Source organism: Salvelinus sp. IW2-2015, linkage group LG24, assembly GCF_002910315.2.
Source record: "Salvelinus sp. IW2-2015 linkage group LG24, ASM291031v2, whole genome shotgun sequence".
In the NCBI taxonomy this organism is placed as follows: Eukaryota; Metazoa; Chordata; class Actinopteri; order Salmoniformes; family Salmonidae; genus Salvelinus; species Salvelinus sp. IW2-2015.
This window is the reverse complement of record NC_036864.1, coordinates 5,796,198-5,809,374: the sequence shown is the minus strand read 5'-3', so window position 1 is coordinate 5,809,374 and position 13,177 is coordinate 5,796,198. Positions and strand designations below refer to the sequence as shown.

Here is a 13,177-nt window from a genome sequence, read left to right as displayed (position 1 = left end):
GTAGGTGGATCATTGAGGCCAGTGGCTTCCACACACACACACACCACACACCACACACACCACACAGCACACACACACACACACACACACACACCACAACACACAACACAGCACCACACACCACAACACACACACAAACACCAAGCTTTGCATAACTTTGTCTTCTCTATGCCTCACCAGTGACAAAGTGACCGTCCAGTCACTTGGCTGTAATGTCTTGTCACGCATGCATATACTGTTATGATTTAACATCTTCCCTTAAAAGCAGCAGAAATTAGATTCATGAACGTTTTTCTTAGGAAACCATTAGCCCTACTATGGCAGATATGCGTAGCCAGAAATTCATGGTGGTGGGTGCGAGCCTGGCAAGAAGTTGGTGCCTGGGGTAATTAGAACTTCTCTTGGCAAGTCTACACATTTTGCCATAGGGCAAAGCCAAGGAAACATTTTTGCAGTCTTTATAGGCAACTTAATCTGCATTGCTATCTCGTACGACATTTTGCCATTAGTGGAGGCGGAGAGAAGCAAAGTTGCCTAGTCTCGTCATCTGGCCTAAAGCTTAATTGACTTGGCAACTTCTGAAACATTTTTTGCCATGGCATGAGAGGCAAAAATGAGCTGAGTTTTTATAGCTAATCTGGAGCTTTTCAACATTCCATGGATGGCTGAAGAGAGATGGTTTTCATTTTTAAGCCTAATTAGAGCTATAAAATCATACGTGCGTGTGTTTCCACTGTGGCACAATCGCGCACTGGATTCTCGTATACTATCTCTGGTTTGCTAACTAACCAACAAAGCAAAGTGAATCCTCTCTATCTCTCTCTCTCTCTCTCCTGCTCACACATCTGTATTAGGCCGACTTGTATTGTTTGAAGGCACAAAGAACACACGAGAGAAGGTTCTGGTCAAAAGTATAGCCTTGTCTTTCAAAAAAGGTCACTGACTGAAACGACAACAATGAAAACGGGAGTGACGATAATCGTGTGTGGGCCGGCATAAACTTTACAACACTTAATTTGACTGGTTATTTATGGCATGGTAGTGACGGTTTCATTATCATTATTGTGAGCTGACCTTTGAGGCACCATAAAGGAGAGACAATGTGGTGGTGTATGTGTTAATAACTATTGCCCCAGAAGGACTGATTGGGGACTGTCTGTTTTTTACTCTACATACTGTGGTCTCTTCGCTAGTTTTCAGAAAGTTGGGGAGTCCGTCCTCCTACCAACATGCTACAGTCCCTTCATTATTTAATTGTTGAGACTTTGGGATTGTTCCTCATACAGACCGAGACAGAGCAGAGCTGTTCAAAGCTCCTAGTGTGGCCTGTCAGTAAATMAGGAGAGATCATCCCGGAATGAGCTCTTTAGCTCACRGTCTCCGCGTGTACATAACGCGCATGCACATACGACAGAACACGCACACGCGGRAGAACGCACACACGCTCAAATGCTTGTACACAACCACACACACACACACACATACACTCTGTCAGCTACAGGCTATATCTGGCAGCGGGCCAAGTTGTCTGAAACAAAGCGATATTGTTTCCTCAGTGTAWTTTGCTTTGATGTTGCTCAGTGTTCTGTGAGGACCAATTTGTCAGGATGTGGAAGCTGTTTCTTCTGTGTACCAGAGGGGAGACAAGTGTTCTGTGCTGGGAAAACCACTTTCCCTCTCTGTTTTACATTACCAGGCCCACTAGTTAAAATGTGTTCTAGTTAGAGCTCTGGGTGGAAAGAGAGCAGAACAAGCCTTTGTGCTTACCTGGTGATTTTCTCTATGGAGATATATACTGATCCARAAGAAAATGCTGGATTTTTCTACCACTTTACACTTGCTTTGTGGAAGATGAACTGAGTCGGACACTTCTTCCTTCTGTAATACAGTGTATGATATATGCTGTATAGCAGGTGGTTTTATCCAAAGCAACTTAGTKATACGTGCGTTKATTTTCATATGGGTGGCCACAGTGGGAATCGACTCACGYTCTTGYTGTTGCAYGCACCATGCTCTTCCAACTGAGCAGCACAGGACCACTTCCTGTTCTTTTGGTTCCGCTTCATCGAGCAGAAAGACACTGATTTGTGTCTGGTTGGTGGTAAATGTATGATAATTTATGGGCATCATTTGCTATTGTTACACGTCTTGAATATTGAATAGCATTTCAGCATCTATTCAAATGTTGACTTTTTTTCTTTTTTGAATGTCAAATCAAGGGAAACTAAATGCCAGTGATGTTGGGGGAAACATAAGTTACCTCATGTTCAAGACATTAGCAGAGGGAAAGAGGTTTGTCATCTAACAACAACAAGAAGTTTAAGCTGCCATAAATATGACGGTACTGAGCTAGTCTCCCCAAAGATTCATTAGTCTCTTTATTTCTCTGTGTGTGTGTGTGTGTGTGTGTGTGTGTGTGTGTGTGTGTGTGCGCTTCATGCACATTGATGAAGTCCTCATTTTATATCCATATTTGACGATATTACGTCTCTCCCAACCTTGAAGAAATGAGCCAGTTACCTAAGTCTTCTGAGTAGAGTTTTGAGTCCGTACTGTGATGTCCAAATAGACACTAAATGTGTTGTTTGCCAAGTGATTTTTGTTTCTTAAACTTCTCCAACGTGTCCTCTCTCATTGACTCACTTGTGACGCCGCTCTACATGCACTTGTTTGTCACCTTTTCCACTCCTCTGTCGTTTTCCCACCTTCTGTCTTCTTCCCATCCTCCTCTCCTAAAAAGTGTGTTCTTTCTCCTGGTCGTTTTGTGTCTGTCTGTTAAATGTACACAACCAGCCCTAAAAGACTTGAATAGGCCTTCCTGATGTTTGTTATGGMGTTGCCTTGGTTACGCTGCAGAAGTTAGAATGTATTTCTCACTTAGTTCTGGCTCTGCTYCCGAACACCCCTCTATTTTCTTCATCTCTCTTTTAGGAGCTCTACTTTCATACCCTTTTTATGATCTCCTTTCCTCCTGCATGATGTAGTGCATTCAACCCTCTCGTTAACCCTAGTTAAAACAAATGTCACGCGCAGCAACTTAGAAATACAACTTTGTGAGGAAATCCGACAGCTGTAGAGTCAAGTAAGGTCACAGGCTTGTTATTGTGTTGTTTGATATTGTTACCTCGAAGTAGATTGGACCTGTTGTCATCAAACAGACACACACACAAACATCAGAGTGTACATAACCCACCAACGTGTGTGAATAGTGTCACCCATCCTCTTATCAGCAATTGGTTTGTTTGACAAATACACAGAGTGTGTGTGTGCGTGTGCATGTGTGTGTAAATGTCCACTCCGTGGTAAAAGCTATGGTTAGTGGGTAGTGGTTCAGGCCAACAGGTGTCTGTAGGAAGGAACCAATGAAGTAGAAAGCAGAGGGTTGTCATTTGTGATGCTGCCTCAGTCTCTCTCTCTCTCTCTCTCTCTTCTCACATACACACACACACCAAACAACACAACAACACACACACACACACACCACACACCACACACACACACACAAGAGGAGCTACAGGAAGCAAACATCAAGCGTACCTAACCCTCCAACATACAGGTAACTGCAAAAATAAAGGAAAACCAACATAAAGTTGTCTTAATAAATAGGGTGTTGGGCCACCATGAGCCAGATCAGCTTCAGTGCACCTTGGCATAGATTCTAAAGCTGTCTGGACCTCTATTGGAGGGATGCGACACCATTCTTCCATGAGAAATTCCATAAGTTGGTGTTTTGTTGTTGGTGGTGAAAAACACTGTGTTAAATTGGCTCGAGATCTGGTAACTGAGAGGGCCATGGCATGTGGTTTACATGGTTTTAATGCTCATCAAACCATTCAGTGACCACTCGTGCCCTGTGGATGAAGGCATTGTCATTCTATACATAGCCATGGTAGGCAAAATAATGGGCAACTGGGCCTGCTCAGCATTTTTATAGATGACCCGAAATATGATGGGATGCTAATTGCTTAATTAACTCAGGAACCACACCTGTTTGGAAGCACCTGCTTTCATTATACTTTGTATCCCTTTTATCAAGTGTTCCCTTTTATTTTGGCAGTTACCTATATGTCATAGGCTTGTACTTGTGTTGTTTGATATTGTTACCTCAAAGCAGATTGGACATTTGTCATAAAACCGAGAGAGAGAGAGAGAGACACACACACACACACACTTACAGGAAAGCAAACGTCATGTACCATAACCCACCAGCATGTGTGTAAACCATCTCACCCATCCTCTTATCAGCGATCGCTTTGTTTGACCAATTTCTTGTCATACCCTTCAAGTGAGTGAGTGAGTAAATGTCCACTCTGTGGTAAAAGCTAACAGGGCGTATGGACAGTGGGTAGTGGTTCAGGCCAACAGGTGTCTGTAGGAAGGAACCAATGAAGTAGAAAGCAGAGGGTTGTCATGGAAGCCACTGTAACTACTCCCAGCAGTGCCTTAAACCACTGACCTCAAATCCTCTGGGAAATAAAAGAGATCACTAGAGATGAGAGATGATATTCAATTATTAATTCTAGCAGAGGTACATGAAAGAGAAATGTTTCTGAGTTTGAGTCAGTCGTCGTCATTGGTATGTATTCTGTATAAGGAATTGTGTGTGTGAATGGATGTGTCTGGTTGCAAGGATGAATAGTGTTGATGGCTWGGCACCCTGTTGCTCACATTACTGCTCCTGTAAGCTGCTTTCACTCAAATACCAGTCAAACATTAAACTTCCTATCAGGAAGAGACCCCCCCCCAGCCCACCATCATTCACACACTCATGCGTGCACACCAAAAAAACAAACATTTAAACATGCCTGTAATGTTTAGAAAGAACAAAACCACAAACATGAAAACATGCCTCTCTCCGAAACGAAATAGAGACACAGCATGCAAAGCCCTCTTCTCCATGGTTGCCCACCTTCCTCTAGAGAAACACTTCTAATCTTGGAACCACCAAAATAAGCCTTTCTCCCTGCTGTGAATGTGAATATGCCTGCACATATGGCCAGGCCTGCTATCCCCCTCACTTCTAATGAGAAATGGTTGTTTTCTGTGTGATGATGTACCTTTTCTGGAAGTCTTCAGTGAGTGTGTGGGATCCAGTTCACACCAACCTTGTACTAGCAGCAGGCCCAGCCATAGAGATGCATATTTTAGTACTGCGGACCCAGCCCATCTGTAAAGAGGCAGGCACGGCCGGCTGAATATGTAACGCTGAGTGAATTGAAATGCCCTTGGCTACACTCATATGGTCAGAATGAACATCGGACTATTTTATTTAACCAGGATGTCTCTTGAAATTAGAAGTCCAGAAACCATGACAGCGGCCTCACAGTCATTCCATCACTTTCATGTCAAAGTATAGGCCTAGCAATGAAGGAAGCCAAGAGCCTAGACAGGTGTTTGTGTTACACAGKATTGTGCATATTACATTCCCTGCCTGGTTTAATGAGGTTATCTGACATGGTGTCCATAAGGATACAGGGTGTATGGGTAATAGTCTTGGCTTAGTGTTGCAGCTGCCTGCCTGACCACAACAATACAGTAATGGTCTGTGAAGGGTGGTAGGGTGGTTTCTTCCCCTGTACTGTATGGCTGTGTCCCAATTGGCACCCTACTCCCTACATAGAGCACTACTTTTGACCAGGGCCTGTAGCGCGACAGTGTAGGAAATAAGATGCCATTTGGGACTCYACATGTGTGTGCTGCCACATGCAGCACATGCTCATTATGACTGAGTGGACTGCTCCTCTCACCTCCCCACCGACAGAGAAGGTCTCACTACTCCTGTTGTGTGTGTGTGTGTGTGTGCGCGCGCGCCTGCCCAATCAAGCCAAACCAATTAACCTGATTTTGTTTTGCCGAAAGAGAAAGATCCCCCTCGGTACCTTCTACACTGGGAACAAGTGTGTGTGTGTGCATATATACACTACCGTTCTAAAGTTTGGGGTCACTTAGAAATGTCCTTGTTTTTGAAAGAAAAGCATTTTTTTTTGTCTCTTAAAATAGCATCAAATTGATCAGAAGTACAGTGTAGACATTGTTAATGTCGTAAATGACTATTGTAGCTGGAAACGGCAGATTTTTTATGGAATATCTACATAGGCAAACAGAGGCTCATTATCAAATCAAATGTATTTGTCACATACACATGGTTAGCAGATGTTAATGCGAGTGTAGCGAAATGCTTGTGCTTCTAGTTCCGACAGTGCACTAATATCTAACAAGTAATCTAACATTTTCACAACAGCTACCTTATACACACCAGTGTAAAGGAATGAATACGAATATGTACATAAAAATATATAAATGAGTGATGCCGAACCGCATAGGCAAGATGCAGTAGATGGTATAGAGTACAGTATATACATATGAGATGAGTAATGTAGGGTATGTAAGCATATATAAAGTGGCTAGTGATACATTGATTACATACATTTTTCCATTATTAAAGTGGCTGGAGTTGAGTCTGTATGTTGGCAGCAGCTCTCTGTTAGTGATGGCTGTTAAACAGTGATGGCCTTGAAATAGAAGCTGTTTTTCAGTCTCTCGGTCCCAGCTTTGATGCACCTGTACTGACCTCGCCTTCTGGATGATAGCGGGGTGAACAGGCAGTGGCTCGGGTGGTTGTTGTCCTTGATGATCTTTTTGGCCTTCCTGTGACATTGTGGTGGTAGGTGTCCTGGAGGCCAGGAAGTTTGCACCCGGTGATGCGTTGTGCAGATCTCACTACCCTCTGGAGAGCCTTACGGTTATGGGCGGAGCAGTTGCCGTACCAAGGCGGTGATACAGCCCGACAGGATGCTTCGATTGTACATCTGTAAAAGTTTGAGTGTTTTTGGTGACAAGCCAAATTTCTTCAGCCTCCTGAGGTTGAAGGGGCGCTGCTGCGCCTTCTTCACCACGCTGTCTGTCTGGGTGGACCATTTCAGTTTGTCCGTGATGTGTATGCCGAGGTACTTAAAACTTTCCACCCTCTCCACTACGTCCCGTCAATGTAGATAGGGGCTGCTCCCTCTGCTGTTTCCTGAAGTCCACATCATCTCCTTTTTTTTGTTGACATTGAGTGTGAGGTTATTTTCCTGATACCACACTCCGAGGGCCCTCACCTCCTCCTTGTAGGTCGTCTCGTCGTTGTTGGTAATCAAGCCTACCACTTAGTGTTTCTGCAAGCTTGATGTTGAGTTAGGCGCAGGCCATGCAGTCGTGGGTTACACAGGGCGGGGTCGAGATCAGGGTCCGAGCTTATGACAGTTTGGAGGGTACTATGGTGTTAAAGCTGAGCTGTAATCGATGAACAGCATTCTTACATAGGTACAGCAACCATCATCCTGTGTTCATTGCACGTTGTGTTAGCTAATCCAAGTTTATAATTTTAAAAGGCTAATTGATCATTAGAAAACCCTTTTGCAATTATGTTAGCACAGCTGAAAACTTTGTGCTGATTTCAAGAAGCATAAAACTGGCCTCCTTTAGACTAGTTGAGTATCTGCAGCATCAGCATTGTGGGTTCGATTACAGGCTCAAAATGTCCAGAAGCAAAGACTTTCTTCTGAAACTCGTCAGTCCATTCTTGTTCTGAGAAATGAAGGCTATTCCATGCGAGAAATTGCCAAGAAACTGAAGAGCTCGTACAACACTGTGTACTACTCCCTTCACAGAACTGCAGCAACACTGCTCTTAACCAGAATAGAAAGAGGAGTGGGAGGCCCCGGTGCACATCTGAGCAAGAGGACAAGTACATTAGAGTGTCTAGTTTGAGAAACAGACCCTCACAAGTCCTCAACTGGCAGCTTCATTAAATAGTACCGCAAACACCAATCTCAACGTTAACAGTGAAGAGGCACTCTCGGATGCTGGCCTTCTAGGCAGAGTTGCAAAGAAAAGCCATATCTCAGACTAGCCAATAAAACAAAAAATTAAAATGGGCAAAAGAACACAGACAGAGGAAAATTGGAAAAAGTGTTATGACAGCCATTCTAAGTTTGAGGTCTTCGGTCACAAAGAAGAACATTCGTGAGACGCAGAAAAATGAAAGATGTGAGGAGTGTGACTTTGTAACATGGTGGAGGAATGTGATGGTCTGGGGGTGCTTTGGTGTTGGTAAAGTGGGAGATTTGTACAGGGTAAAAAGGGATCTTGAAGAAGGAAAGCTATCACTCCATTTTGCAACGCCATGCCATACCCTGTGGACGGCGCTTTAATTGGAGCCAGTTTCCTCCTACAACAGGGCAATGACCCAAAGCACAGCTCCAAACTATGCAATAACTATTTAGGGAAGAAGCAGTCAGCTGATTCTGTTAATAATGGTGGCCAGCACAGTCACCGGATCTCTACCCTATTGAGCTGTTGTAGGAGCAGCTTGACCGTTGGTACGTAAGAGTGCCCATCAAGCCATCCAACTTGTGGGAGGTGCTTCAGGAAGCATGGGGGGAAATCTCTTCAGATTACTTCAACAAATTGACAACTAGAATGCAAAGGTCTGCAAGGCGAGCAATTGCTGCAAATGCAGATTCTTTGACAAAAGTTTTGAAGGAAACAATTATTATTTCAATTAAAATCATTATTTATAACCTTGTCAACGTCTTGACTATTTCCTATTCATTTTGCAACTAATTTCATGTATCTTTTCATGGAAAATTTGAACGGTAGTGTATATGTATGTGTGTACATACACACTAACTTCAAGACTTTGAAAAAGCATTCCAGTTGAAGCTGGTTGAGAGAATTCCAAGAGTTTGCAAAGCTGTCATCAAGTCTAAGTAGAGTGATTATGAAAATCTGCAAAATAAAAAATATATTTGATTTGTTGAACAACTGTTTTGGTTACTAATGATTTCATGTTTTATACATAGTTTTGATGTCTTCACTATTATTCTACAATGTAGAATATTTAAAAAATAAAGAAAAACCCTTGAATGAGTAGGTGTGTCCAAACTTTTGACGGTACTGTACACTACCGGTCAAAGGTTTGGAACACCTGCACACCATCACATGCTTCACGGTGGAGACACGGCTGTTGTTCAAATGTATGTGGACATGCCTTCAAATGAGTGGCTTCAGCTATTTCAGCCACACCCGTTGCTGACAGGTGTGTAAAATCTGACTTTCAACGTGGCACCGTCATAGGACGACACCTTTCCAACAAGTCAGTTTGTGAAATTTCGGCCCTGCTAGAGCTGGAAACGTCTAGGAGCAACAACGGCTCAGCCGCGAAGTGGTAGGCTACACAAGCTCACAGAACGGGACCGTTGAGTGCTGAAGCGCGCAGCGTGTAAAATCATATACAGTGGGGAAACAAGTATTTGATACACTGCCGAATTTTGCAGGGTTTTCCTACTTACAAAGCATGTAGTCTGTAATTTTTATCATAGGTACACTTCAACTGTGAGAGAAGGAATCTAAAACAAAAAATCCAGAAAATCACATTGTATGATTTTTAATTAATTAATTTGCATTTTATGCATGACATAAGTATTTGATACATCAGAAAAGCAGAACTGAATATTTGGTACAGAAACCTTAGTTTGCAATTACAGAGATCATTACGTTTCCTGTAGTTCTTGACCAGTTTGCACACACTGCAGCAGGGATTTTGGCCCAATCCTCCATACAGACCTTCTCCAATCCTTCAGTTTCGGGGCTATTCGCTGGGCAATACGGACTTTCGGCTCCCTCCAAAGATTTTCTATTGGGTTCAGGTCTGGAGACTGGATAGGCCACTCCAGGACCTTGAGATGCTTCTTACGGAGCCACTCCTTAGTTGCCCTGGCTGTGTGTTTCGGGTCGTTGTCATGCTGGAAGACCCAGCCACGACCCATCTTCAATGCTCTTACTGAGGGAAGGAGGTTGTTGGTCAAATCTCGCGATACATGGCCCCATCCATCCTCCCTTCAATACGTTGCAGTCGTCCTGCCCCTTTGCAGAAAAGCATCCCCAAAGAATGATGTTTCCACCCCATGCTCACGGTGGGATGGTGTTCTTGGGGTTGTACTCATCCTTCTATTCCTCAAACATGGCAGTGGAGTTTAGAGCAAAAAGCTCTTTTGTGTCTCATCAGACCAACATGACTTCTCCCATTCCTCCTCTGATCATCCAGATGGTCATTGGCAAACTTCAGACGGGGCCTGGACATGAACGCTGGCTTTGAGCAGGGGGACCTTGCGTGCGCTGCAGATTTTAATCCCCATGACGGCGTAGTGTGTTACTAATGGTTTTCTTTGAACTGTGTTTCCCAACTCTCTTCAGGTCATTGGACCAGGTATCCTTCCGTGTAGTTCTGGCTGATCCCTCACATTCCTCATGATCATTGATGCCCCGACGAGGTGAGATCTTGCAGGAGCCCCAGGGACCGAGGGTATTTGACCGGTCATCTTGAAACTTCTTCCATTTCTAATAATTGTGCAACTAGTTTTGTTGCCTCTCCACCAAGCTGCTTGGCGATTCTGTCCTTAGCTCCATCCCAGCCTGTGTACAGGTCTTACAAATTTAATCCCTTGTGTCCTACACAGCTCTCTGTCTGGACCATTGTGGAGAGGTTTGGAAGTGTCTGTTTGATTGAGGTTGACAGGTGTCTGTTATACAGGTTAACGCAGCTTCAAACAAGGTGCAGTTAATACAAGGCTATATGGGGGGAGAACAGGAGTGGCTTCTTAAAGAAAACTTAACAGGTCTGTGAGAGCCGGGAAATTCTACTGGTGTGGTAGGTGATTCAAATACTTATGTCATGCAAATGAAAATGCAAATTTAATTACTTAAAAATCATTACAATTGTGATATTTCTGGGGATTTTTTGTTTTAATTCCGTCGTCTCACAGTTGAAAGATTACCTTTGATTAAAAAAATGACAGACACTCTACAGCTTTTGTAAGTAGGAAAAAACCTGCCAAATTCGCGCAGTGTATTCAAATACTTGTTTCTCCCCACTGTACCTTGGTTTGAAACACTCACTACTTTGAGTTTCCAAAACTGACCTCTGGAAGCAACAGCAGCACAAAGAAACTGTTTTGTTGGAGCTTCATGAAATGGGTTTCCATGACGAGCAGCGGTTTGTGAAGTGTGGTAAAGCTCCGCCCGCCATGACCTCTGGTTTGGTGGTTGGTGCCAGGGAGAACACGCTACTGCCTCTATGCATAGCTGCCAAAACTGTAAGTTTGGGGAGGAGAATAATGGCGTTTGGGGCTGTTTTTCATCGGTTTCGGCTAGGGCCCCTTTTAGTGTCCAGGAATGGAAAATCTTATCACAACCGCATGACAATGACGTTCTAGACAATTCTGTGCTTCCAAACTTGGGCAATAGCTTGGGGAAAGGGCCTTTCCTGTTTCAGCATGGCAAATGCCCCGTGCCACAAAACGAGGTCCATACAGAATGGTTTGTTCGATCGGTCTGTGGGAAACAAACTTGACTGCCTGTACATAGCCCTGACCTCAACCCCATCGAAACACCTTTGAGAATGAATTGGAACGCCTACTGTAGCCAGGCCTAATCGCCCAACATCAGTGCCTGACCTCACTAATGCTCTTGTGGCTGAATGGAAGCAGGTCCCTACAGAAATGTTCCAACATCTAGTGGAAAGCCTTTGCAGAAGAGTGGAGGTTGTTATAGCAGCAAAGGGGGGACCAACTCCATATTATTGCCCATGATTTTGGAYTGAGATGTTTGACGAGCAGGTGTCCACATACTTTTGGTCATGTAGTGTATGTATATATGCATACACACCCACCCGACCCGGAAGGACGCTGCACACTCAAGCATGCAAAGAACTGATCAAAACTCGCCCCTCGGCAGTGTGTGTATTTCTGTGTGCGTCATACACGGACGCGTCCTTTTTATCCACAGCAAACTCTGGCGTTAGAAGTACTGCATCATGGCTTTGGACATGAGAGCGTCATGGTTAACTCAACACCTGTGTCACCTCATTTGACTGATCCCTGGACTGCAGACATGAGACGTATAGTGTCACGTCGTCCAGACGGCTGGGGTCGAGGCTCCATGACAGGGTCTTGACATTATCACATCCACCAGCTGACACCTCACTGGGCCGTGAGCTCTGGCGCTGGCTTCCTGATTATGACCCAGCTGGAGCTGACTTTAGGGGCAGTTTCCTYAATGGCCTTGAGTTAGGAATGGAGAGAGTTGTAACTGTGTTTCCAAGAACTCGTTAGGCRGGAGAAATGAGGTGGAGAGGGAGGGAGCTAGAAGATTGGGGTCTGACCTCAATCTCAGTTTCACGTGTGCAACAGCGAGGAGAGAGGGGAAGGAGAGACTGGGGGGCTGGGAGGGAGGGTGTGAACGGTTTCTGGATGATGGTGAACAAAGCTCTGATTAGTCCTGAGTGCTGGTTCCTTAATAAGAGCTGCTATCAGACCCTGCTAGTAATTACTCACACACACCCACACACACATTCACACTCGGACACACACCCCAAAATTTCAGAGTACTTGCGTATCCTGATCTTTTTCCGTTAGCTTAGGACAATTGTTGAAAATGACAATTTTGGGGGGACCAGCCCCTCCCTTGCGTATAGTGACGTCAATCGTCTGAGCTTGGAGGTGTGTGTGTCAGTCTGTACGTGTGTTTCTCTCTGTGCTATTCTAGAGTGTGAGGTACACTCCATTCTGTGTGTCTGTCCGGTTCCTAGAACTGTCTGAAGTGTATTTAGTTGGTTGATTGGACTCCACTGTGCTCCAAGACTGACTGTCTCAGACTAGACAGTGTTGGGGTTGACTGACTGAGACTGTCTCTCCTCTCCTCTGTGTCCCCATGTAGAACCCGACCCAYGTGGGCACGTCCCTCCAGGTGTTCCATAACCTGGGCAGTCTAAGGGAGACCATCAGTGGGGTGGTGGAGGGCTACCGGACTACCATACAGGACAACGTCACCAKCGCCCTGGATATCAAGGGACTCACCCAGTCCGCTGACAACAGAGGTAGGTGGTGGGTGAGTGAGAGTTAGGGGTTGAGGAAAGTTGTGTTTCAGTTTTGGTACTCTTGTCTTGTGTAACTTTTTAACCCGTGTAGTTTTTATTTGTGTGTGTGTCAGGTGCGCCCGGCAGAGCTGTGATGCCAGCCCCAGGTAACACGGCGGCGTTCCGAGCTGCTCTCTGGACCAACTTTGAGAAACTCATGGACCAGATCTGTCGGCGCTGCGGACAGGTATGCTTTTACCTTTACAGATACTTTACCTA

The 13,177-nt window shown here is 44.6% G+C and overlaps 1 pseudogene; it reads left to right on the top strand.

Moving 5' to 3' along the window:
• Positions 1 to 13,177, top strand: part of LOC111951339 (conserved oligomeric Golgi complex subunit 5-like) — a 121,781-nt pseudogene that overhangs the window by 67,059 nt on the left and 41,545 nt on the right.